Consider the following 27632-nt stretch of genomic DNA (forward strand, 5'->3'; position numbering starts at 1 on the left):
ATAGGGGCCCACTGACTAACAGTCCGCCGGACGATATCGGCCTGTCAGTTGTTTGGAACTGTCAAATTTTTGTTCTAACTGACAGGCCGATATCGTCCGGCGGACTGATAGTCAGTAGGCCCCTTTACGTTAGAGTATATGTCAGTTTTGACACTGTCAGTGACTCATGGTCGGGTACTGATATACTATTTTTTAAGACACTAGGTAGGCCCAATGCCCTTGTGTTGTGTTGCGTGTCGTTCAGTCAGAACAAGGCCTAATGAATAACCGCCCTAAGATAATATGGAACATCTATCTTTGTATGGAACGAATGGCTCTATATTTATATAGGATAGCTTAATCGCCTACTGCGGTTAGGGATGCAATCTGGTTAAGCAGGGTTTAAATAATGAGGTAGTAATAGTTTCATTGGGTTTTGGTGAGTTATAATGTAATAGGATTTAACGGGGTAAGTTATATTCTAAAGTAATTATTTTAGATTTAAAGCTGACTAATGGGGTGAAACTATTATTATTCAAAATATGAGTGCTAAGGGGATTTTAGGTAGGAATAAAGTATTTTTTTTTATCAAGAACTCAATAACCTTAATTTGCCCCCCAATACTAAGGTTATTGGGAAGAGATTCTCGCAAGTCGCACCTATGGAGCTGATTTCACCTACGTGTATATTAGTTATTGAATGAATGAATGAATTTAATCGTATTCGGCCCGTATACCGATATTTCTTGGTATTTCAGATTTCATGATGTATATTTTGTACAAAGCGCTGTAAACAAATGTTTTTTTTCTCTATCAAGAATATTCGCCTATAGCGTAACATAAAACAATATAGGTAATACATATATTGAGTTTTGAAAGTCCATAATAAACAGCAAATTCACTATTTACTTCAATAATAAAGACGTGTAATAGTTGCATCTCGACACTCACAATTCAAACCGTCCACAGGAAACCTGAGCAATTACGAGTACTCTCTATAGACCAAGTCAAAGTCTACATATTAATTAGGAACGTTAATCGTCAGGGGCTAATCCACCGCTGAAGACCACCGCAATTACTGAACGACCTTTACTGAATAGAAAAGGTGGTTTGGATATTCAAGACATTATAAAATATATACTTAGCGTTTAGAAGGTAAATAATATTTTGTTGAGAAAACTATGCACTCTTTTGTCAAAATTTACATTAATTACCTTAACTTTCATACAAAAATAAACACATAATTACATAGTTAAACTGAAAAAATATATAAAAAGTAGAATGTAGTAATGATGTAGTAGTGATGTAATTTACTTCACAAAAAATATAAGATAAAGATACAGGTGTACTGCCCTATGGGCAATTATTTCTCACCTAATTTCACTTCTCCATGCAAAAACTCGTCCCAGTAGTTTCATTTTCCCAAATGAAGCTTAAGCAAATTTAAATTTCGCCTTTTATTCATTTGGCCAAATTGTCATTTAGCACCATCTAGATTTCACCATGATAGGTCTGCGCTGTCGACCTAAATAATTTGATATAAAAATTGGTTGCCGCCATTACTAGTATTATTGAAAAACATTACATCACTTTTTCGTTAGACATTTTGTTTCTGGGTGAAAAGAAATGTGTAATGTTTTTGTTTCTTTTTCTCCATCACGTCTCATCTAAATATTACTTCGCCAAGTAATTAAATAGTAAAAAGTACGTCGCCATCACGTTTAAGGTGGTAAAAATTACCAAATTAGTATAATGCAACTACGCGGCACGTCGTGACGACGTTGAATCTACGTCGAAAACATGAATGACTAAAGTTATGTCGAATAAACGTAGCCGGCACGTGCTTTTTCCCATTCGATGTCGAATCGAGGTAGATTCGAGGTAACAACTCATTTTGGTCACCGTAAAATTTGCGACCTAAAATAGGTATCGTAATATTTATCAAATTTTTTTGCCGGTTTTCGCAAAATTCACCCCAAACCTTATTATAAATTTAATGAGTTTTTATCTATGTATGGAGTGAGCACTCTAATACTTATTTCTCATACAGGTTGTCCTCAGGCCTTATATTTATTTATACGATTAATGTGACTATGTTCCAAATTCCGAACAAAAGAAAATTATAATAAGATCTTTTGTTCTAATTGTTTTACAAATCCAAGTTTTATTGTTCTAATTAAAAAAATACTGTAGGACGTTTGCGATCAAATTACTTTGTGGAATTTCGGGCATTGTCCATAAGCTATATAAAAACACGTTGTGTTGCAAACTTACTAAACCCCGTTATCAATGTTGTAAATAATTCATTGAAAATAATGGCTAGCAAAATTACCTACCGTAGGGAATCCTATTTTCACCTTTGGTGCCCAACTTCGCCCAAGGTTTGGTTCAAAATGTAATTAATGTACTTACTTACTTCTAAGACACTCAAACCTAATAGCATTAGATAGCAATTATACCTAATAATGCAAATACCATTTGCAATAATTAATAAGATATTAATTAGAACCCACTAATGTGCGGAGAACTAATTCAAATACCAGTAAATTCAAATCGAGAACGTGTGGTTAGAGACGAGCAAATAACGGAGAACCACCAGAATGTAAATTTGAAATTACACGAGTTAATAAGGTCTTATGTATCATATAGCGCTTTGACCTTAACCTTAAGCGCCTGGCAACCAAGCTTCCGATGGTTCAAGGTCACCCAAACCATGATAGCTCAAAACAATTTGGTTGCCGACAACCTAACCTCCTATACGGTCGGAAACATCCTGGGTTACAGTGGTCGGAAGGCTCGTTACTAACCACCTAGACAGTGTATTTAGACATGATATATAATAATATTATGATACAATATTGAACGTTGTATTGAGATTACTAGTCTATATTATTGTTTTGCCTGTGTTGTAAATCAAACTACTTAACCCGTGAAATTATGTATAGGCAAGGTATCATACGCGGAAATGTTAATAATCAAATACTTCCCTACTGTCACATAATTGAACTTTTTACTATTTGCGAATGAAATAGCAAAAAAAGATCAATCTCTTGTTTATGCACTAAGCGGAAGATATACCAATCATAACATTATGTAACAAGACGGTTGACGGTTGGTTGGTTGTAGCACATAGGTATTATGTTATAGGTAATCTGTGGGTTTTAATACCATACCTAATGTTAAAATAAACTCAATTTTAAAAGTAATATTTCATATTTTCCTACTTTAAAGAATTCTCAATCAATATGAAAAAGCGTTTCAACGTCACTTTTTCTTTAGTATATGTCATCTATCTTAGTTTATAATTTATATATAGTAGCGTGACTATTTAAAATACACAAATAATAAAAAAATTCATAAAATAATTCATTTCAACGGTTTCCATTCCTTTAATGCGCGAGCTTTACAGATATTCGTCGAGTAAATGAGTTACTTGCACGACTTGGTGCATAGTAATAAGGCAGATGTTCACGGATTCAGTCCTAATGGGTTCTTATTTGCACGTCGCATAGTTATTACCATAAAGAAATAAGTAGGTACGCTTAGAATGCTCACTTCATACAAGTGGTTATTAGCCCAAAAGCTTGATATAATGAAAGCATGAAGACTCTAAGGACTGAGGGGGGGGGGGGGGATTAGAGCGCTATCTACTTGGTTTTCACGAACAAAACTACACGTACCTATTTTATTAAGTGGATAAAACCATCCATAATACGCCTGTGAGAAGCTATCAGAGCCATGCCGAATATCAGGCAAATCTGTTTATCCGTTTTTCCGTAATTGTCTTAAAAACATTTAACATATAAATATAAACCTTTACCGTATTATCAGTAGAATTACATTTTTGGCATTTTGTTTACACCCATTTCCCATTTTAAATTCATTCATTTAGGTATTAGTACTGGTATTATTGCCTGAGCATTTAAAAATAACCTATATATTCCGATGATGGGTTAGGCACTTAAATAGTAATGCTTTTAGACAAACGCTCACAATGACAGCTTGTCACAGGAAATGGTGCAAAGTGAACTGCACTTAGTAAAATTGGCTTCTCTACACGTCGCGGCGAACTATCAAGTGTAAACCTTAAATGGTAAATATTACGATTGCTTTTAGATTAAAAGGAAAGGTGTTTTAACCGGCGACAATGTGGAGATAGGAAATATTGGCGTGTCTTTTCTATGAGTTACGGATTTTAAGCTGTAGCAAAGATAGATATGACTCCGTAATAGATGGATACAGTCTAAGGAAAAAACGTGCCTCGAAAATGACGAAAATTTGATTCTCGATTAGATGTCGCTACTACCTTTGGCCTACTCTCGTATAGAGGGCGCTGATGGTTTCGTTTGTTATTTAACAATTTTAACGCATATCAGTGAAAGATCATGGGTCAAAATAATAAAAATAATTAATGCAAATAAAAAAAAACATTTATCCATATTTAAATACATTTTATCGTATTTTTATAAATCTTCATTTTTAGTTTTAAAGTGTGTCGATAGATGGCAGTGAATTTACAGTGGTTACAAAATTTACTATGACAGTACCGCTCTATAATAATATATCCTCTTTGGCTGTAGGTACAAACATTTTATTTTAAAATTCTTGCTATTATTAAAGTAAGTTATATTCGGGTTATTCCGAATGTCGAAAGCCGTCTAATAATTTCGATAGGGACTCTTATTATGATATATATAGTTTTGGTTGATTTTCATCTTATTTTTGGAATTATCCGACATCCGAAATTACCCGAATACATTCTACCTATATTTGTAAATTTGTTAATTTTAAAGCCTTTGTAGCTTTTTTTCGGAAATTCTTAAATTAGAGGATAACTGACAAACCGCCCACCTTTTTCACTCCAAGAACGAGTAGGTCACTTTCTTAGAATGTCACTTTCGATGTAGGTCACGTTCCGAGGATGACACTTTCTTAGGACGTCACTTTCGATGTAGGTCACTTTCTGAGTTCGTCACTTTTCTTAGCATTGTACGATTTATTCGTATACCTGCACTAACAATGTATAACCGTATCCATATTAGCTTTACGGCATACGGTCGCTTTTATATCCCACATACAGGGTGTTTTTTTCATTGGCCATTCCATTGGAAAATCCGAATCTATACTGTCTTAAGGTAAGTACCTTCCCAGGTCAGGGGTCGGAAACCGGTATTTGCTCCATACAAAAATACCGGTATTATTACGTTCTTTTTCGTTCTTTTGTTTATAATTTCATTTTTAATGGGACGTTTTAATAATGCAAAATTGTTTCCCAAATACATGATTCAGTCCTACGTAATGAGCATAAAAAAATTCAAAATATTGGGCTATTTAGGGGTTTTTAAAAAATACCGGTTCCGAGCCCTGTCCCAGGTAGCACTTATACATCATTATGACGTCAGGGACGTCTTTATGGCGTCATAACCAACCAAGTTCGATCGGTTACTCAACAACTGCATCCGGTTTGTCTTTGGACTACGAAAATATGACCATATCTCCGCTTATCGCAAAAAACTTAACTGGCTGCCTATTCGTGAATGTCGATCCTTGCGTATTCTCTGTACTTTGTTTTCAATCTTATTTGATCCTTTAGCCCCCGACTACCTTCGTTCTAGATTCAAATTTGTGACTCCGCGCCCCGGCACTGATCTCCGAACCACCCGTAATCTTCAACTTATTGTGCCTCGACATCGTACAGGTTTCATGTCGAATTCCTTCACCATCCAGGCAATCCGGTTGTGGAATGATCTTCCTCTCACTATTAGCAAAGATAGATATAACTCCGTAATAGATGGATACAGTCTAAGGAAAAAACGTGCCTCGAAAATCAAGAAAATTTGATTCTCGTTCAGAGGGCGCTACTAGTTTTGGCCTACAGTCGTATAGATGGCGTTGACGGTTTCGTTTGTTATTTAACAATTTTAACGCATATCAGTGAAAAAACATGGGTCATAATCATAAAAATAATTAATGCAAATAAAAAAAATCATTTATCTATATTTAAATACATTCTATCGTATTTTTATAAATCTTCTTTTTTAGTTTTAAAGTGTGTCGACAGATGGCAGTGAATTTACTGGGGTTACAAAATTTACTATGACAGTACCGCTCTAGTATAAGTTACTCTATGCTATTAGACAGGCCCAGAACAAATTCTCTTTCAAGCGCATGTTGCGCAAGCATCTGTTTGAGAAAGTTCAATTGTCGTCCTCATGATGTTTCACAATGGGTATATATTTATGTTTGTATATTTATTTATTTGTGTATAATATTATTTATGTATGTACAATACTATATAGTTTTGTGTTATTATTATTTTTTTTCCATTTTATTCTAACAGTATTCTGATCCTGCACCAACTAGATCTTTCGGTTTAGCCCATGGTTGACTGGTAGAAAATGCCTTCTGGCATTAAGTCCGCCATTTGTACTCTTCATGTATTGTGCAAAGAAGTTAAAAAAAATTACGTCATTGTTACGTCATTATGACGTCGCTGACGTCACTTTGCTACTTGGGTTTTGGATCCAGATAGCATAATCATCACTGCAGCAGCAGTATTGCGGCGCGACATTGCTGCAAAATATTGTACATTTCAAACGTTGCTTTCATAATCTAGGTCACAATATAAAATGGCCAAGCGTATTTGAACTGTCGTTAAATAAATAGAAAACTCTCCAAAGACAGTCGCTTTGGAAAACGGGTCACATAGCCAACATTAAGAGAGGGTCATTTAAGTCGTGACATAAGGCCAGCGCTAAATTTCAGAAATATGGCGTTCGGTAAAGTGGAAATCTGAACTGAATCCAAGATGTTTCATAACGTCCTAGGTACTTAGAAAGATCGCATAAGAACTTTGCTATTCTTACAGATTTTAGTAATCAAAGAATATTTTCTATAACACGAGTTAAAAAACCGGCCAAGTGCGAGTCGGACTCGCGTACCGAAGGTATCGTACTTTTTTAGTATTTGTTGTTATAGCGGCAACAGAAATACATCATCTGTGAAAATTTCATGACATACAGCCTGGTGACAGACAGACAGACGGACAGACGGACAGACGGACAGACGGACAGCGGAGTCTTAGTAATAGGGTCCCGTTTTTACCCCTAAGCAACCCTAAAAATGAATGATAAGCATATAATACATTTTATGTTTGTTATTTTAAACCGAATGTATATTATTCGAGATTCAACTTTTAAGGAAGTGTTTTCCCCATCACGGAACAATGATGTTCCGGATCTTTCTTAGTAGAAATTCATCGTTTCAATACGCCCCAGGACAGACTAATTATAAGTTTATTCCTGTCCAAACGTTATTAAGCATATTATTAATAATTTTCCTTAATAAGTTACCTATTAAGCGGATACAGCATTTTTAGGGTTCCGTATCCAAAGGGTAAAAACGGGACCCTATTACTAAGACTCCGCTGTCCGTCTGTCCGTCCGTCTGTCCGTCTGTCTGTCTGTCACCAGGCTGTATCTCATTAACCGTGATATTGAAATTTTCACAGATGATGTATTTCTGTTGCCGCTATAACAACAAATACTAAAAACAGAATAATATAAGTATTTAAATGGGGCTCCCATACAACAAACGTGATTTTTTTGCTGTTTTTTCCGTAATGGTACGGAACCCTTCGTGCGCGAGTCCGACTCGCACTTGACCGGTTTTTTTTTAACAAAATAAGTCATTTTATTATTTCGCTTTTTGTCATTTCATCATTTGTACCGAAATATGTACTATCGGTGTTTATTACTAGGTATAGTAACTTACTTAATGTTGGGACTGAAGGGTGAATCTTATTATGTACAAAATTTGGTACCGCAGGACTTAGGAGGAAAAAGTTGGGCAAAGTTGTAATCTCCTTTGACTGACATTTATCATTTTAGTTCAAAGCATTAGATCAGACGTTTAGTCGGCTTAATTTTTCCTTATTCAGAGGAGTTATTAAAATAGCTGCTTATTTATTGTGCCTATAATATAATATTGTTTTTTTTTCTTTTTTTTTTATTATAAACTGATCGGCGATTGGCCCTAGTCACACCTGATGGAAAGTGAAGACAGGGCCTAAGATGGAGCTCACCGGTTCAGTAACAGCCTATTCACTCTTGTTTTAAAGAGACCGAGGTCATATTGATCAGGGAATACAGATGGCGGGAGCGCATTCCATTCCTTAGCCGTCCGTACCAAAAAGGAGGAGGCAAAACGTTTCGTCCGAACGAATGGAATATACTTATTGTGACTATATCAAACGAAAATAATAGTGACACATATTTCTATCGTACTTATCTTGAATATCGTATACCTAAACCGCGAATTTCAGTACTTAATAATGATAAACTAAGTTTTTCATCGATTCAATTGATATAATTCCTAGCTGTACCTTTACATGTATGCAATAACCACTTCAATTTTGGTAAACTAGTCGTTTACCCTAATACATCATTTGCGATTTGCGGTCCCAGGCAAAACGATTAACAATTACCAGCTAAACGGTAATCAGAGGAAGCGATGGATGAAATTAATAATATTCCACACGATCTCAATATTGCGCCTGAACGGACGGGGCGCACAATTTCTACATTTGCACCGAGATGGAATATCAAATTGACGATTTATCGATTCAATAATCGCGATACAGTTGCTTATATAATTTTTATTTATATACATTTAACTTCATTTATTTTGTTACGAATTTGAAAATTCTGCATTTTTAGGGTTGCTTAGAACCTCTTCCAGCATTTATGTTGTAGTCTATTTAAAAAAATGTTAACAGACCAAACTATGTATGTGAATCTGACTCAGACATTACGCCAATGAGATACAACTTTTTGTATCTGTAGAATTTCCATACTGTACTTATAAATAGGAATTTCGGACATAACCGACAGTAATCTGTATTATATTTAAAGCTAAGTTTTCAAACATCGTGCCAAATATAAAATACCGGCTTCTTAGCTTTATCAGAATTGTTAAATAAATAGCGTCACGTACCGGCACTTTTCTAGAATCATGCTCCTTAACAGATTGTAAGCTAGAGTATTAAATGTAATAACTACATTTATAGCATAGAGTAACTTATACTAGAGCGGTACTGTCATAGTAAATTTTGTAACCCCAGTAAATTCACTGCCATCTGTCGACACACTTTAAAACTAAAAATAAATATTTATAAAAATACGATAAAATGTATTTAAATATGGATAAATGATTTTTTTTATTTGCATTAATTATTTTTATGATTTTGACCCATGTTCTTTCACTGATATGCGTTAAAATTATAAATAACAAACGAAACCGTCAACGCCCTCTATACGAGTGTAGGCCAAAACTAGTGGCGCCCTCTGATCGAGAATCAAATTTTCGTGATTTTCGAGGCACGTTTTTTCCTTAGACTGTACTGTATTACGGAGTTATATCTATCTTTGTTTATAGTAAGGGTCGTTGCTTTGCCAGTAACGGCCCGGCCACGACATCGCGCGGCGGCGGCCATAGGTTGGAGCGAGACAGCGATCGGACCTTTCGTTCCCATCTATGGCCGCCGCTCGCCGCTGCCGCCGCCGCGCGATGTCGTGGCCGGGCCTCACTCGAGTCTCGAGAGACTACAACGATCACGAGCGAAGCTCGCGACGCGTAACTTGCGGCGGGTACCATCACACACTGTTAACTGACAGTTCGTGAACCTTATTTCAAAAGGCATAAGGTCCACCGATGGACAGTTAAGAGAAGTGTTGCTGTTTGTTTAGCGGGCGTTCGTTGTGCACTGTTTATGCTAGAGCAATTGAAGGGTACACGGAAAGAACATGCGTCTAGTCACTTAAGTAACATTTTGAGTAATCGCGGTTTTAAAATTTGGAACCATGTCAAAATGTATGGTAATTCCGTGACCAGGTCTTTTGTAACTAAGAAAAAGTTGCGTTACATATATTATGCAGTGGGTGCAAAATATATAACTAATAGTTCATTAAGAGCCCTACATTTTGAGATGTAAATCTCATTTTCCGAATAAAGTGACTAGACATGTTTTTTCCGTGTACCCTTCAATTGTTTATTGGCATTATATTAGCCCCACGGTATGCTCAAGAAAGCTTGTGTTGTGGGTACTCAGACAACGATATATATATATATATGTATAATATACAAATACTTAACATAGAAAATATCTATTTTTCAGGAACAAATACGAGTATCTGTGCTCAATACAAAAATAAAGCCCTTGACCGGGTTTTTTTTTCTGATTCTGATGATCCTTTCAGCGTGCATAATATTGCACTGTAAATGATAATAATTATCTGAATTCAGAATCCAATACTCAACAAGGCTCAAAAGCAAACATGAGCTGTTTAATTGTGAAATAAAAGTATGAAAACGGATTATATCGCGTATATTGAATTTATAATACATCCCGACGTTTCGATCCATTTACAGCGTTCGTGGTCAACCATAATAAACTTATAATCTTTAACGCTAATTCGGCAAATTCGGTTCATAAGGCTAGTTATATATACAAAACAACTATTTTCAAGTAAGGATATACGCGGTAAAACTACGCCGGCTCTAACCCTACACCTCTGACCCGATTTAATTGACCTCTTGTTTAATTGTGATAAGTTTTATTTGTACACTATTAAACAATTTATGGATTTTATCTTAATAAGCGGTCGACGCTCATAATTATAGGTGAATAAACTTAAAAAATATATACATACCTCCATTAAATTTAAGGATATAATATAACTTCTTTTTACTTTGAATTCTATTAAAAACCAACTCGGCTTCACTCTCAAAGTGTAACTATCATACCTTATCATTATCATTATTATACCTGCAGCCAAGTTTAAACCTCCGTTAAACCTGTTATTTGCAAAGCGAAAATTCGTTGGTACAATAAAATATTCCAGTTGGAAACTTGCAATGCCATATCGGTTTCATACGTAACGTGGCCGAGCTACATTTCTCGCTATACGTTCCCGACAGCTCAGTCCGTTTAAGTATTAATGAATTTAAATTCCATAGTGGCCGTGCAAAATTTCTGCGTGGAACGAATTTCTTCTGAAATCGTATCAGGCGGTCTAGCATAAGTTGCGTTCTCGCGCGCGACTCCATACTTGAAGTCGCGCTAGATATATGTATGCAGTCGCTCGCGAGAACGAAACTCATGCTAGCGGGGCTGGCGTTTCATAGTTACTTACGCTTTTCGCGCTATCATACTATATGAAGCGCCCGTCTCTTTTATTATTTTTTTGTACTCGTCGATTGTAATGGTTGAATTAAGATTTCGTACACCAAACTGTAATTGGGTACTTTTCATGTATGCGCTCCCAACTATAATATTCATAAAATATTTAGATCAGTACGGTTTCACTCACTATTATTATTATTAATATGTTTCACGATAGTTTAATTTCAATTATAATATTCATTTCGAAACGGTTTAGTCAACTATAATGAAATTGACCAATCACAGCTCGCTGCGGCCAAGAGGACGAAACAAAACGATAGCTCAAATTAATTATTTATTTTAGGTTGTATAGTAGAAACAATTGCTTCATAAGTCAGAATCGCGCATGTGACACCCTTAATATAGCAACATCCATAGACTGCGAAAAGAGCTCAGCGTTGCTTGTTAGTCTTCATAGGCTACGCTGGCCAAAAAAAAAAAAATTGAATTTAGCAAGGAGCAAGTACCAGGGCCTCATGAGTTACGAGAAGGCGTCGTTGACCAACCCGCCGGGCCCCGGCGGCGGGGGCGCGCGCGGGCCACAAGCTTAGGTGTGTAAGGTTGTATGAAATTCCTTTACATAATCATCACCTTCACTCATTGCACCGGATACGTAGTATTTCCGGACCTAATTTGAAGTAAGTCATGTCAACATTTCACTGCAAGTTTGAGAAAAAATATATGTCATTATTTCGCACCATTACAGGCCCGTTATGCGCGACTATTTTAGACTGTAGAATATGTGAACGAAAGCTCTGCTGATAATGATAACAAGTAGTACGATGTATGGGCATTATGTTGAACAAATCAGCTAAGTTGTGAAAATATATGTGCTTTTCAGTTGAGTTACTTTAAAACCATACGTTTCCGTAACTCAGCGGAAGATTTTTTAGGACATAGTGAAATTGCGCTAATATTTTACAAAATAGCGATCTCTATATCCATCAAATTTTATCGATATCTAACGAAAAAAAAATCCCCAACAAAAAAAAAACATCCCAAGCATTAAAATTCTCTTTATATTCTCATCCTTAGTTGCATAAAACCTTACCGAGAAGTAATTTACTGTGACAAGCGCACACGCTAAGCCGTCTTTTCAATTTTCCAAAATAAACAAACCAACCTGTATACAGCTATAATTTCAATCAGCCTGTATATTTTCTGTGACAACATACTTTGAGGAAAAATGTTTGTTTAGCTGAAGAAAGGAATGATTGGAATCGGCCTTAGATTTGCTTAGAAAAATGGGCCCGTCTCACCGTCTAAAGGGGCCCACTGACTATCAGTCCGCCGGACGATATCGGCCTGTCAGTTATTCGGAACTGTCAAATTTTTGACTGACAGGCCGATATCGTCCGGCGGACTGATAGGGCCCCTTAATAGATAGTGACGGTTTTATGGTGAGAAAGGTGGGTCATGTATACACATTTTAGGGGCGAGCACTTCTCCATACAGACGTAGTCCTCATTTTCCTCCCTGTATATTGACATGATAGAAAAAAATTAAAAAGAGAGAGAGGAGATTTACACAATTAGGTTAGGTTGTTTTATCACAGAATTAACACAGAGTGGCCATACCACATCCTGTCTCCATCATCAGATCAACTCGACGGTACTATAATATTGCATTGTCACCCGCTTACCATATTATGTATGCAAATTTTTAGCTTCATCGGCAACCGGGAAGTGGGTCAAATTTAACAAGATTTGATCACAGACAGACGACGGGACAGGTGAAACATTTTTTTTTTAAATTTATACCACGTCGGTGGCAATCAAGCATACGGCCCGCCTGATGGTAAGCAGTTACCGTAGCCTATGGACGCCTGCAACACCGGAGATATTACACGCGCGTTGCCGACCCTAACACTCCTCTCCCTCGTTGAGCTCTGGCAACCTTACTTACCGGCAGAAACACAACACTATGAGTAGGGTCTAGTGTTATTTGGCTGCGGTTTTCTGTAAGGTGGAGGTACTTCCCCAGTTGGGCTCTGCTCTAGATCTGGAATGACATCCGCTGTCCTGTGCCCTACCACACAAAGCGAGATGTCATTCACAGTGCCCATACCTCTCTTTTGGACGTAGTTTAAGGACATATCCGGGTCCGGACGCAGTTTAAGGACATAATAACATATAAAAAAAAGCCTTTTATTTCTTGAACTTTTTTACATTTTTTCATATTTGTTTAAGCGTTCTATATATATATAAGAACCCCGTTTTCACAGGTGAAGGCCTCCTCCAAAGCCTATAAATAAAAATCTATATAGGAACAGTACCGGTAAAGTGAAGCTGGAAACCATGGGTCCTAGCTTCCCTATCAAAAGGGGAGTAAGGCAGGGAGACCCTCTGTCCCCAAAACTGTTCATAGCGATCCTGGAAACTATTTTTAGACAGCTAGATTGGAAGAACAAAGGAATATATGTAAACGGCAACTACCTAAATCACCTTCGTTTTGCAGACGACTTGGTAATATTCGCAGAGACAAGCTCACAACTACAATATATGATTACCTCGCTACATATGGCCAGCGTGCAAGTGGGACTCGAAATGAACCTATCAAAAACTATGGTAATGACAAATGGCATGGAGCGAACCATAACGGTAGGAAACGAACCATTGACTTATACTAAACAATACATATACTTAGGAAACAGATAAGTTTTGATAAAGCGAACAACGAGTTAGAAATTGAAAGGAGAGCACAAAAGACCTGGAACAAATACTGGCAGCTAAAAGAAGTATTTAAGAGTAACATGCCCGTCAGCGTGAAGACTAAAGTCATGAATACATGCTTATTACCCTGTCTGACATACGGCTGTCAGACATGGAGATTTACTCAAAAAGCTATGGAAAAAATAAGGACTTGTCAACGCGGAATGGAGCGTAGTATGCTAAACATCAAGAAAATACAAAAAATCAACCATACAAAAATAAGACAACACACAAAGAGCATAGATGCTCTCAGCTATGCCAAAAAACTTAAATGGAGGTGGGCGGGCTTCTAAAAACTCCCCTTTTTTCTCACTTTTCATCACATTCATTTATTTTATTAGAATTCTCCTTGCAAAATTTTAATTGGATAGATTCATTTTTCAATCCGCCTCTCGAAAGGGGCTTTAGTTAAGAGGCTTAATACAGATAGAGGGCGAGATCGCTTATTAACAAGATTTAAGTGACTATTAAATTTTTTATTAATTATCATTATAGCTGAATAAAATGTATAGGTATAATACAAAGACATATCATACAGGGTGTTTATTTAGTCACCTGCAATAATGTACGGGCTGAATATACAGGGCACACTGAGCAATTTTTACTATAAGACCAACCCGGTAATCGAGAAAAAAATTTACTCTCCCATAGAAAATTTCAAAGTCAGACAGCCAAAATGTAAGAAACAGTGATTTTGGAGTTGGTCCCATAGTAAAAGTTGCTCAGTATGACCTATTATATATTCACCCCGTAAATTATTGCAGGGCACTGTGAATGTTATCTCGCTTTGTGTGGTAGGGCACAGGACAGCGGATGTCGTTCCAGATCTAGAGCAGAGCCCAACTGAGGAAGTACCTCTTATTTACATAAAACCGCAGCCAAATAACACTAGACCCTACTCATAGTGTTGTGTTCCTGCCGGTGAGTAAGGTTGCCAGAGCTCAACGAGGGTGAGGAGTGTTAGGGTCGGCAATGCGCATGTAACACATAGGCTACGGTGACCGCTTACCATCAGGCGGGCCGTAACGCTTGTTTGCCCCCGACGTAGTATAAAAAAAGTTGTAAAGATTCTCAGAAATTTCTGGAAAACTTAACAAGAAATAAAGAATGTCTCCATTTTGGAAATAGACAAATAAATATAAGAATCCCATGCGGAAATATTGCAGTTTTGGAAACTTTGCGACGGCACATAAGTAGCTAAACCACAAAGTGTAAAAAAAAAGACTGATTTGAAAGGAATTCTCCAATTTTAACGAATAATTAATTGCCTTTAATTAAGTCCTACAGACATTCTGTCTAATATTTTATTGTAAATATTGTGATTAAAAACTCCGTCATGCAATGTACAAGATTTTTTTTACACTTCATAAAATACATTTTTTGACAAAAGTATTATAATTGTATTGCTGTCAATTTCCAGGAATGATGGCCGGACGCTTTCATCTCCGCAAAATGAATTCTCATCGGGCGAGGAGATAAATGTGTAATTTCATTTTACACGCTACCCTGAAGAGGTTGGCTACGGAGCATGGAAAATCGTGGAGAAAGCTAGAAATATTTTATATACGACTAAAATACACTAAGAATGGCCAATTTGTGTATTGTTGTCGAGTTTTAAAATTAGGTAAGATTGTAGAGCTGGGCGGAATAAACAAGAAATCCCAATTTGGAACAGAAAAAATGTAAGTAACTATTTAGTTTTCCATTAAGTCGAAAATACCATACGTTTTCGTAACTCAGAGGAAGATTTGGTAGGCCATAAGTAGTTATGGTAAAATTGCTCTTATATATTTTACAAAATAGGGGACTAGAGTTAGACCAAGAAAAGTCTGCAGAGATTTTGACAGCACACGCAGTACCAGTGTTATTTATACGTCATAATTTCATAGAAGTTTGACGTATAAAATAACACCTGCACTGCGTGTGCTGTCAAAATCTCTGCAGACTTTTCTTTGTTTGACTCTATCTACCTATCTGCCAAAGTTTATTATCAAAATATGACAAAAAATAACACCACATATAAATAATGGAGCTAATTTTGATATAGCTAATTTTAACATTATACGCACATCTCAGCAGTACGCGAGTCCGCTAGTATTTCCATATTGCTACAGGCGAGATCTAACCCACCACCCATAACAGCTATAATAGCCATTAAAAATATGTAATAGGTATCAAAACGAAGTAGTTCATTTATATATATTATACTTGTTTTAACTTTTTCTAATTATAATGACTTGCAGCAATCACAATATCACCATACTAATCGCAATCAATTTGAATTTCATAGATTTCTAAATGAAGTGCAATCGTATTCAATATGAAACACAGTTGAGATGTAATTTATTGACGTTAACGTTTTAAAAAAAATATGGTTCTTAGTATTTTTAGCCTTCTTACCTACACTACACCTGCACTCATAATCACTCCCACCCAATCTACCTACTTATTTTATTTTTGCGTTGCATCTTCGTATATTTCATTACTACAATACACCATATTCTAACCGATGTGGTGAAATAGAAAATTAAAATCCAAAGCTCTGTAGTCTGTACACAATTCTTTGTGGTGTAAATTGCGGGTTCTTCCAAATTCATTTCCATTCAAATCAGGTATTGTAGTATATGTTTTATTTATTTCGAACCTTTTGTTATGTACACGCTTCTTTTATAAGTATGTGTTACGCGTATATTGTCTAACTCTTTAATTGCGGACTTATGTTGTGTAAGTTAAAAGATAAAGATATCACTTAATTTTTCAAATCGGTCCAGGTGTCTTAGAGAACATGGCCAAATCTACTTTTTATTATGGGATTAAGGCAAAATTGTAGTGTATGCATTGAACTTCATGTTTTAATCAATGGCAAATGCCATAAAAACAAGCACACAAGAACTAGACTATATACATTTACATACATTCTATTTGCAAGGTAAAAAATTCGATAGAAAAAATCACGAAAACATTATTATTTTGTATATTTTCAGTTGTATTTCGTAACCCTGTACCATAGAAGTAAAGATGTTTGCTATAAAGCAGCTAGTGATATTGCGCAGGGATCTGACAAGAATTTTTTTAATTAAAAGTATATACATTTTCACAGTAATTCTATCACAAATTTCACACGCGCGCCATGTTTTTTGTCCACTTATAATTTCCTGCGGCCCGTTTCTCAAAAGCTTGTAACTTGTAATACAAGCGGATGTCACTTTTTGACAGCTTTTGTTAGAAAGGGACTTCACTTGTATTTAATTACAAGTTACAAGCTCTTGAGTAACGGGTCCCTGGTATTACGCCTCCTCGTAAGTCCATAGAAATAAATATTTCGAGTTAGGAAAACAAACGCCAAACCAGCATCTATCGTGTTCTTTCAAATGACATTTCCTTCGTTCTTTATTCAAATACGAAAAGCGTTCAAGTTGGCAGCGCTGACGTCACAGGAACCGGAAGCCGCGCTTCCTGCCCTCGCGCAAACTCGATCAGTTATTTTGAAAATAGAATGGACTCGGATGTGGAATAAATCAGACGGACGGTTTGGCAGATTGGAACTTGGACTTGGTTAAGTTTCTTATCTGCTTACAAAATAAATCGTTACTTTAGCGTTTAAGCGATTTACGTAGGATTTTTTCGGCGGCTACTTTAAGTACTTTACGTAGAAATCGTAGACCTAAGCCTAATAATCCTTTAGGACGACCTAATGTAGTTAATAATAAATAATAACTTAATAACCCACTAGGTCAATTTTTTCGATAAAAATGAAACCTTATTTTCGAACATCCTAGTACACGGGGACGTTATTTTAAATGATTTGATTTAAGTAATAAAAATATTCTGCCTTATAAAATATTTATGAAAAAATATTTTAGCCTTATTTGCGTTGCGTGATGGTGATATTTCAGCTAACTTAAAATTTTTATAAAATTATTATTTGAGAGAGCAGTGAAGCAAAATAATTTTCATTCAGTTTTATTTTCTACACTATAGTAGCTATTGCTAATTTATTTCGTAATTTACTTACGAAACTTAGAAATCATAAATCATTTTCTTATCCCAAAACTTATTTCTTAATACAAAACACTTTTTAATGAATAGGTAGCGTTGCTGTTGATACTTAAGAAGATTAATTACTTAATATTAGTTTCGTTTTTTTCTGAAAAGATAAATTATCGGAGGACAGATAAGTGAACCTAATAACTTCGCAGAAGATCTTGGGTTCGATAACACTAGATTTTTGCATATGGCGTCCGAGAAGAATAATAATATAGAAAATGAGAATCGAGATTTTAAAAACAACTATCACAAGCGTCGCCGAAATGTTAAAATTACTAACAAGATGAATGAAGCTTGTTCCAGTTTAGAAACGGATATTTTATTTATTATTATTTATTTACAATCTATCGTGTTTCACTCGGATCTCGGTCTATAGTGTCCAATGCTCTGCGGTGTCAGCATGGTTGCATTTTTATCACCTGTCACTATGCCTGTCACTTTCGCACTTACATGCTTGTTAGAACGTGATGACAGGCATGGTGACAGGCGATAAAAATGCGACCGTGCTCAGCCCGCTGAGTGATCAATCCTTTAAAAATCAGTACAGTTCATCCCGCCATCGATGTCAAGTTGCGGAATGTTTCCAAAAAGTTCTAAAACACAGTAATTAAAAAAAAATACGGGAAACAAAGAAAACCTTCATTTCGGAAACGGAAACATTTAGATTCCCATGCAAAATCATGAAATTTTCCGAAATATTGCTGTGGAAATTTCACAATGTCGGAAAGTTTCCGACAGCACATCAGTAGGTCAGATCCGAGATTAGAGTTTTCGGGCTTCCAAACTATGGTGATTAAGCCCAACACGTCATTTGGCATGCGGTTTATGTGAAAAGTCCAGACTGGGTATGAAACGAGCGTAGGTCAATGGTGTCGTAGCCTATTTTCCTAAAAGGGTTTTCATTAATTAAGGTAATAGGTAATTTCGAAAGCGGGGTGAAAAATCTATGTACTAGTTAATTCTGGCTACGAGATTATGTCTGTGCAAGTACTCGCCGTTAGCAAGATCAGAACAACCGGAGATACGAGTAATATGCCTGAGTGACTCTCCGGGTCGGCGGCATGCCCGACAAATGTCGACCGTACCGTCCTTCAGGATATATCTCCGGTGTACTACTATTATTATCATATTTATTACATTATAATGAACCCTAGATTTAAGTAACTTAGCGGTTTCACTCACGTATCTTTAGTCACTCGCGCGACATGTTTCGGAGAGCCTAGGTCTCCATTTTCAAGCACTAACAGTTTTAACTGTAACTGTAACTGTTAGTGCTTGAAAATGGAGACCTAGGCTCTCCGAAACATGTCGCGCGAGTGACTAAAAATACGTGAGTGAAACCGCTCAGTTAGTTAAGTTAATATGTCTCGCGATAGTTTAAATTCGAACCCTAGATTATTAAGTTGTGTTGAAACTGAAACAAACTTTACAAGTTTTGCTAATTATTTCCAACAATGTGCACTAAAATAGATTCAAATTGTATTAAACTAGCATCCGATATTGGATCGGAAGCTACCGACAGTGATGAATTCAATGAAATCGGAATCCAATTAAATTAAGGGTTTAATTAAAGGAAGAATAAGCCACACGTCGCGTTAGTAAAGGGTGACCTGTTTCCATTGACGTGTGTGATACGATTTTATTTTAATCGAATCGAAATCGGGTTAAAATAAAATGGCTTCTACAAACGTCTCCGATAATCGCATGCGATTTGCGTTACATTGCGGCATGTGATCGATCTGTCGCAGCCAATTGGTTATATTAGCCAGCTTCATTCATGTTATAACACTTACTATATAATGTTTTCTACTTTACGATGTCATAGACCTTCGTAAGGTAATGTAGACGGGACACATACAGCAGCGTCGATGGTGTTCCAGGACGCAGCAAATGCAAAACCATTTGCTCCAGTCAGTGCGGTACCGCACTGATTCTGACGAGCTTGTTTCCTTCTCTTCTCCACCTCCTTCAAAACTATCCTCATCGCATCGCGACTCCCTTAGCGTCTGCTGTGATTGGTCCTTGTGAACATGTTCAAGAAGGCGCTGTACACCTTTCTGCGGCCGCTGCTTAGGCTTGGACACAGCAGGCGGCTTAGGCGGCGTAAGAACGTTGCGGGACTTACAGGGCCGGGGTCAACATCGTACTTTCGAGTAACGGGAGCGCGGCGGAGAGCGGGTTGGATGTAAATGGCGATGTTGTAAAAACTACACAGTTCTTGCGCGAAATCTTGGCATTTGACTGTATTTAAAATAAATTATTTTATACCATGCATGAAATAAAGCACCAGAAGCTTTTTAGAGTAACGTAGACCGCAGTTATTTTTAGACTCAATTTTTATTTTAAAACTCGTATAAAACTATAAAGAGTAGGTAATTTGATTGTGACGTCACATGCTAGCGTTTGATATAAATTCCATAGTAGCAAAATCATTTTCCCAGTTCGAAGAAAGAAACTGATTTGACTAGTAGTCAAATATCCTATAGCTACGACTTTGAGTTCCTTTAAGACGCATTGGAAACTAAGATGAAGATAACAACAAAAGATCATACTTAGAATTTATTTCAAGGTAACATTATAGCGAGGCGTGACCGGGAAATGAACTCGAGAATGGATCTCGTTCCCGGGCTCAAAGGCTCTATTTCCGGCCTTTTCCAGCAATGTTCTAAAACGCAGTATATCACAATAATATTCTGTGGAGATACGACATTTTCTTTAAGAGCGTAGTGTTCATCCATGCCAATTGATGGTCATTATTAACTGTCCGTTTTAATGTTATTTCATTTAGGGGGATTAGTGATGATTTCTGGCGTCCGGGAATGGAATTAAATTCGTTAAGTTAGAATGAAATTTAATGAGTTACATTTTAAAAATCAAGTGGTTCAGCTTAGACAGAGTAGTTTTAAAGGTATGCGCAATTACGCATAAAACAAAAAGTAGAACTATACGGAGTTATACCTATATAATGGCATTTTTGAATGAGTGAATAGAATAAGTTCAATAAACCTATCACTGTTTACGTTTGTTTTCACACTTTGATACTATCCTTACCACGAGTTTGACACTGACATATTCGCTAGCGACTGCGTAGACTAACTTACAATGCATCTCACTCGTACTGACATTGGTGCAAGCAAAATGCACTGCGATGGTGAGGGTACAGGTCCACTTTTACTTAAAACCATCAAAATCAAACCCTCCTCAAACCTAAGGCTTAGAAAGCACTACGATTGATTTCTTGCCGTTTCAATCTAATTTCTTGCGGTTTCAGTCTTTTAAGTGCGTGCGCTTATAAAGAATGCCGCACGTAACATTTTTTTGCGGTTGCGGAACCGCTTTTGAAAAACCGCAGTGCGTTCTAAGCCTAAAGCCGCATTTTACTTTGAAGGCGTTCACGTCACACCCCATGTCAAAGTTATATCAGATGCAGTACTTAGCTTTATTTATAGTTGTCTATTTTAGGAACGGAAGCCACAGGGGGTCCGGCGCGTTCACCCTGGTTCCGTTAGAAGTGCATGTCAATGACATGTAACTTGTGACTGTATGTGTCATAGTTATGACAGGGAGTACTTTAACTTTGTGTTTGCGCTTGGACAGTCAGCACTGTGTAATTATGTATAAAAAAGACAGATCAGAGTGGATCAGACATCAGACTAGCCAAAAGTAACTACCATTCTCTTCTACTTTAACAAATAGAGATTCTCTTCTAGTTTATCATGAAATAAAACTATGATGAAAACGGAAATAAAACTACTACGGATTATATCGCGTATATTGAATTTATAATACATCCCGACGTTATACGAAACGTCGTTCAATATATGCGATATAATCCTTTTTAGGGTTCCGTACCCAAAGGGTAAAAACGGGACCCTATTACTAAGACTCCGCTGTCCGTCTGTCCGTCCGTCTGTCCGTCTGTCCGTCTGTCTGTCTGTCACCAGGCTGTATCTCATGAACCGTGATAGCTAGACAGTTGAAATTTTCACAGATGATGTATTTCTGATGCCGCTATAACAACAAATACTAAAAACAGAATAATATAAATATTTAAATGGGGTTCTCATACAACAAACGTGATTTTTTTGCTGTTTTTTTCCGTAATGGTACGGAACCCTTCGTGCGCGAGTCCGACTCGCACTTGGCCGGTTTTTTATAGTTTTATTTCATGAGTAACTATCGCGGTAACCGAAGACAATAAAAAGAGATATGTCTGTATGTATAGAACAGTTTATACTGTTGCAGAAACTTTTGAATGCGGACTGTCGATATATCTCTATTTATTTGGAAAAGTATTCGGGGGTGGCAGATATTTACTTTTGGCGAGTTGTTTCATACGCTACTTTTGACACTGAATGTAGTGACTGTACACTAAAAAAAAAGCTACAATGTTTTGTAGCTAAATTGATTATTTATTTCTATGCTAGGGTACTTTATTGAACCAAAATCTTAAAAAGGGTACTTTTTGCTAACCAGTTTTGATATATTTGTTTATATTGACCAGTTTACGATTTCTCCTTTTAGGCAGTGAAATGACATAATGCATTTTTGAAGAATTTTGCTCTTTTGTTCAGTACCTAATATACTTTCTTAAGTTAGTCTAACTTTAAACCTTAAAATAAGTTTAATTTTAATATCACGAGTTTGATAGCAAACATTTATTTGAGTTATCATACTGCTTTAATTATATTGTGTGCTTGAAATGCGTTCATACGCGGATATGAGTGTTCAGGAGGCATTCGGATGTTTTAATTGATTAGAGGAAATACATTTATTACCAAGTTGAACCAGTCATTAAGTTGGGATTGATATTGTTTAAGTCCTGCCTTTGTATATGGAAAGTCACGAAACTTTGGTTCATACAATATAACGTACTTTATCCTAAAACAATTTACAACAATTTTAAAACTAACTAAAACGTCATAAAAATGATGATGTTATTTATTGTATAAATTACATAAATATCTATTAGGTACCTATAGTTTCATTAAGGTTGGAGCATGAGAACTACAATATCGTAGAAATAAAACGATGGGCCTAATCTCCGAAAACTATTTGCACCTACGAGTTTTTATGTAAGTACCTAGTTGCCCCTGCCGTCACATAGATACGGTCATGGACTTAAATTGTTGAGCCAGTCAGCTAACTTGGTTGTCGAATACTTATGCGCCGATCTCTGAATATTCCCACCAGAAATTTAAGTCTGTTACTGACCTCATACCATAGAGTAACTTATACTAGAGCGGTACTGTCATAGTAAATTTTGTAACCCCAGTAAATTCACTGACATCTGTCGACACACTTTAAAACTAAAAATAAATATTTATAAAAATACGATAAAATGTATTTAAATGTGGATAAATGATTTCTTTTATTTGCATTAATTATTTTTATGATTTTGACCCATGTTCTTTCACTGATATGCGTTAAAATTATAAATAACAAACGAAACGGTCAACGCCCTCTATACGAGTGTAGGCCAAAACTAGTGGCGCCCTCTGATCGAGAATCAAATTTTCGTGATTTTCGAGGCACGTTTTTTCCTTAGACTGTATCCATCTATTACGGAGTTATATCTATCTTTGCTCATACGGACGATGACTGGCTTCAATGAAGTAAAAAAATTGTCTAATTTGAAAACGTTTCTTATCCGCAACACGTCTTTTTATTAAATTTGTACTTTATAAAACGATACATAATTGCTCCAACTTGTTAAATATACACCGAGAAAGTAAAACAAAACGGCCGTTCTATTTCAGTACGAGATACAACGTCTGCAGACGGTGAGTAATATTAGCGTTTATAGGAATTGTATACAAATTCAGCTTCCCTACTAACCGTCAGGCCAATCACTACATAAGTACATTAGTTTTAGATGTATACCTAAATCTAGATATAACTAAGACGATATTTCTTTCGAAACAAAGATAGATATAACTCCGTAATAGATGGATACAGTCTAAGGAAAAAACGTACCTCGGAAATCACGAAAATTTGATTCTCGATCAGATGGCGCCACTAGTTTTGGCCTACTCTCGTATAGAGGGCGTTGACGGTTTCGTTTGTTATTTATAATTTTAACGCATATCAGTGGAAGACCATGGGTCAAAATCATATAAAAATAATTAATGCAAATAAAAAAATAATTTATCCATATTTAAAAACATTTTAACGTATTTTTATAAATCTTCATTTTTTGTTTTAAACTATGTCGATAGATGGCAGTGAATTTACAGTGGTTACAAAATTTACTATGACAGTACCGCTCTAGTATAAGTTACTCTGTGTTTCGAGCATAATGCAACTGAGGTTTTTGTCGAAAAATGTCTTCTATGTGAATGTAATTGTATTACATTCTGAATAATAAATTTGATAGGCAATAATCGCAAATAAGTTTACTTACATTTAATAAGAAATTATTTTATATGTATAAAATACACAGATTTTTCCAAGAATTAATTTAATAGGTACCACGCCACCAAGGCGTTTCTATTTTAAGAAAATATTACTCCGAAACATGAATTATAATTCCACTCACTTTAATATAACAAAAAGCGGAAATTCCCCAGTAATCCATTCACAACTGACACCGAAGTATTACCACTTGCTTCTTCCACAATTTTTCGTCGCGAATATTAAAATTGGACAAAAACCATGGAACTTCGCGCTCCAACTTTTCCTGTCACTTCGGATATTGTGAAAAAAAGATGGCCGCGCATTGGAAAGTCGAAGTAAACTGAGGATTGCCTGCCGGTTGACAGGTCTGTCATTATTATTACTTACAGAGTACTCGACTCACGACCAGGATAAGTGTGAGCTTTAGTTCACTAATAACTTTGAGTAATCGGAGGTCAGATTGAAACTGGATCATCTAAGATTGATTGATAAGCAACGGGAATTGGAAGCCTAGGCTGCAGTAAGCTACGTGCTACGGGTATTACGTGTCATAGCATTTGAATAAGCATATTGCCTAATTTTGGAAGCGATATTGACAACAATGTCTCCTTTTTGTTTCATTTTTATCTTTTGGAAAATCATCCCTTAATTCAAGTTCGGATAAGATGCTTGGACTTTGTCGTCTATCGTATCATACGTCAGTACGTCACTCTCCTATATACGGTTTAAGAAAGAAATGGCAACGGCACGACACCATAGCAGCCTTAAGGTGACTGTCCGTTTCCAACCGCAGCTGCACTGCTGCTCCGACACTACTGCGGCGGCCCAAACGCGTCGGTGTTATTGTCAATTTCCATAGTAAAATGAATGACGATATCGACTGCACGTAATATGGTGATTTTAACGTTTTCCCGACCGCAGCTGCACTACTGCTCCGACACGTCGGTGTTATTGTCAATTTCCATAGTAAAATGAATGACAAGACCGACTGCACGTAGCATGGCCATTTTTGCGTATTTGGTGTATTATTGCAACTGCGGCTGCAGACCGCACGTCAAATCTGTCACCTGCACTGAATTGTCTTTGATCACAGATATTAGTAGTTTTAAGCAAAGAGGATATAACCACTACGTTCTAAGGAGTTATTACACCCACGGATAAACAACCCCGATGGTACCGTCGCCATATATCGCAGATATATCGGGGCGGCCAAGGAGCTCACAAATATCTGAACACGCCTTTATTGTCAAGGCGCTAGAGTGCATGTTCAGATATATTTAGCACCTCGGTCGCTCCGACATATCTGATGGCGACTGTAGTACTACTGTAAACTTTTTTGCTAATCTATATTGAGCCATACGAGTATCACAGAGCCAGTTAGGAAACTAGAATGATAGGTCCGAAAAAGAGAGTGTCAAATTCGGAAGATAACTATAGTCTGGCAAACCCTTCGAGCAACACCGGCTTCCGACACGTCGGAAGGGAGGAGCCCAAGCGATATCTTACCGTACAAATCGTTCTGCCATTTTTTGCGGGGGAAAACGTGCACACAGTCGCACTTCTCACTCACTACTTGCAAAATCCAATCTCTAATTAGGATTGTTCATTTTTTTTTAATGTTCTATTTCGAAAACCATTTCGAGATATTAGGTTTTTAAACAGTTTACGACATTTGCTGCGATATAATAATCGAGGATTGAAGATATTTCAACAAATATACTGATGACCTTAGTTTGACCTTCTCGCGAGGCTGAATATAATAATGTCATCGTATAGTAAAAGTTATCGAACCATAGTAAATAAATCCGTCACTCACGTAATTGTCAAAGATGTCATTGTCATCAATTGTCATAATAAAAAAATTCAGTTAAACCGCTAGTTTCTTACGATTTGATTTATAATTTTTAATACCTAAACAGTAGATTTTGATTGCTTAATATATCAAAAACCTTGTTTCCACTTGTGGGAATGATTTACAAAAATTATAGTCCGCGAAGACCTACGTGAAAGACGGTGTTGTCGTGAAGTAAATGTGGAATGGAATACTTCAAGTGTTACACACAATATTGCTGTGAGGATCACGTCGATGTAAGTATAAAATTAATATTATTTTACTACGAATATTTAAAAGTCCATTTTGGTGGTCGGGTCACTATTACCTATTTATTTTCTGTGATGATGTGGCCAGAATATCTAAAGACAAACCGTTTAACACAGCTTGTCCGCTACTAGCTCCGTTTTACTGATTTGAAGTTAAATTCAACAAACAGACATACATATATGTAACTTGCAAGCAATAAATCATATACATACAAAAATACATAGTTATATTCAAAATACAACATGAAACTGAAAAGATAATTTCTAATTTCCAGGTACCTACAAGTTGCAGTTCAAGGCTCAAGCTGCTGATATCACGATCATGGTGGACAAAACTAAAGTTAATAAAGAGTTGTGAAAAATAAAACGTCTTATTTTTTACTTTTTTATTAATTTACGAAAAACCTGTTTCCCAAAAAAGTTATACATTATATGTTCAACATGTTCTGCACGTAAGGTTGACATTGAGGGCTTTGTTTAGTAGCATTCAGTTGAAGTTGATTTAGGTTCTACTCTTGTTGATCCAGAAAATAATTGTATAGTTTATTATTAAATCTATGCCCACGCCCAGGCACTATTCTTGCTATAACTTTACATTCTCCGCCTTCTCTAGAAATTTGTACATTATATACATCCAATAAAACTAAGGTATATAACTTAAGGCAGATTTGTGGAATCAGCTTTCACAAATTTAGCGTATTTTGAGATTATTGATTTAGGGATTCAAATAATACGACGATATTATTTATAGATTCATTAAATAAACTGTTCTTTTATTTTTTTGTAGTTTTGCGAGGATAGCTATAAGCTCGACAGGGCACGAGCGATAGAGAGGCAAATAGAATACCGAATATCCGGCAAAGTGGCCAAATACCGAATAGTTGCCGAATATTCCTGGCAACTGTAATTGTATTGTAATATATCATATTATATAATGTCGTTTATGGTGACAATTTCTCATTTTGTCATTGCAAAGCCATTCCTGAGCTAAATAAAAGAAGCAATCATTTATTTTTATTACAAGGGGCAAAGATGTTATTTAATACCTCATGGTAACATATTGATATCCAAACATACGAAACGATACAAAATTGAACCACGAGAGAAGCGAATGGTTTAAAATTTAGAATATTGACAGTTGCGGAGGTCTCAAGGCATGAGGGTTAAACAAACTGTGTT

Source organism: Cydia strobilella, chromosome 10 (assembly GCF_947568885.1).
Source record: "Cydia strobilella chromosome 10, ilCydStro3.1, whole genome shotgun sequence".
Taxonomy (NCBI): Eukaryota; Metazoa; Arthropoda; class Insecta; order Lepidoptera; family Tortricidae; genus Cydia; species Cydia strobilella.